The sequence below is a fragment of the Zootoca vivipara genome, chromosome 13, assembly GCF_963506605.1.
Source record: "Zootoca vivipara chromosome 13, rZooViv1.1, whole genome shotgun sequence".
Taxonomy (NCBI): Eukaryota; Metazoa; Chordata; class Lepidosauria; order Squamata; family Lacertidae; genus Zootoca; species Zootoca vivipara.
The window spans coordinates 30,750,333-30,752,456 of NC_083288.1; positions in this window are offsets into that span (position 1 = coordinate 30,750,333).

Genomic DNA, 2,124 nt, shown 5'->3' on the forward strand with positions numbered 1-2,124 from the left:
TATGAGAGGTAAAGACTAAGGAAAACCTTTCTTTTCCCCGGGAGCCGGCAGCCCAGACAACCCAGTGAGTTGATCAGGATTTATAAGTCAATTTTTTCACTTTGTATTTCTGGACTTTGTGGAATTTCTTTTTTGGTTTAAATGTTTGTGAAATGTGAGTTCGAACTTTATTGTTAATAAGACTTGAAGAATGCAGCCAGCTTGTTAAAATGGAGTCGAGAAAATAAACTGTGATCATATTCCACCCCACGTGACAAGTTTTGACCTTGGCAGGATTGAATTATGTCAACAAAAAAGTGTTCCACTGAGTTCCAGCGGTCTGTTTTGACTTTAATGTGGGAAACAAGAATAGAGCTATGTCAAGAGGAGACACGACGGCAAGAGTTACAGCAAAAATTTCAGATGGTGATGGCAGAATATGATTTTTTAGAAGATGAAGTTTTTGACACTGAAAAAGATGAATGTGAGAATGACAGTGATGGTGACTGTGATTTGGAAGGAAAAGATGAAGATGAGGACTGTGATGATTCAACACAAAATGAAGCACACCACGAAAAAAATGATGACTTTACTCTACAAAAAGTTGGATGGAGTGCCCTGCCTTTGAGGGGGGCACGATTGGTATTATTGGAATTCCAGAACGCCCACAGGGAAGAAGGAAAAAATATGCAGAGAAGAGAAGAAATTCAGGGGTCCTGTATGGTGGCCTGGATGGCAAAAGACTGTAAACAGGGGGTGGGGTGAAGGGAAAGTGATGTTGTGATTATAAGGATGGATTAACAGGTTTATAACTGGTCTGCTGATTATGGAATTTGCTGGATTGGGGGGGTGGAGCCGGTAATTGGGGATGTAAGGTTAATTTGAGAATAGTTATAGTTTTAAAGGTGAATGGATTTTGGAAAAATGTGAAAATATGGAGGCTTATAGAGGGAGAAAAATTAGGCACGGGAAGATAAAATGGGAGTTAGATTTTTCAGTGATTTGAATATTAGATGAAAATGTTAATAATTGATTTATAAGTTGTATAAGATACAAAGGTGTATTTTTATAAAGTAAGAAACTGTTGCAGATGATAAAAAAGGGATGAAAACCGGGGAAGGGGGGGGGAGGGGAAGCCCACAAAATATGGTTTTACAATTATGAATGTAAGAAAAAATTTTCTGTTTTGTATTGGTTTTTTTTCTCTTTTTTTGCCTTTTCTTTTTTCTCTTTTTTCCTATTTCTCTTTTTCTCTTTTTTTGGTATGACAATAGATGGTTGGATGGATGGCCTCCTGCGTACTGCCCTGGTTTGCTGGAGCTCCCTGGTGGCAGGGGGGGGGCTTTGGGGTCAGGGGAGGGGGAGGAGGACAGAAATCCAAGCATAAAATGGACCATCTCCGACTGTTCACATACATGGGATACTTCTGTGGCAGGGGAGGACCCATGTGGGTGGGTAGGAAGGAGGTGGAAAAGGTGTTTATGTATGTACCTTTTTTTCTTTTTTGTATTTTGTAAAATTAATAAAAAGTATGTTTAAAAAAAAAAAAAGAACAACAAATGGTAATTGTGGTCTAGCAAGTTCATGGTGAAAAACTCCCCTGTCGATCGGAAGAAAACTCCTGGTTGATTCACAAACCTCTCTGGATTTTGTAATGTCGATTTGCCACAAAAGTGCCCACAGAAATATGTATTTTAATATATTGTGTATTTTATTAGGAAATGCATTGAAAAGTATTGTAAAAATACATTTTTTGAGGAATGCATACCAATGGTGTCATTTAATGTATCTATAAATGTGCATCATAACAGTGGATTTGTTTCCAACTAAATCATAGGTAGGCCCACTGAAGTCAATGGTTGCGACTAACAAGGATCTATTAATTCCATTGGGACTACTCAAAGTATAACTTAGTTGGATAGAACAACACCTGTAACTTTTCATGCATTCTTTAGCAACGTATGCTGTGCCGGCAGAAATGAAACGGGGTGGACTTGAGCTGATCTAAGTCCCATCCCTAATGGCCAGACACATGAATATTTTTCACAGGTTGTATGTAAACCAATGAAAACACTGTAAGGTTGAATCTCAAAAGCAGACCAGGGAGGACTGAACATGCTCTTTGGCTATGAAATACTGGTGAAT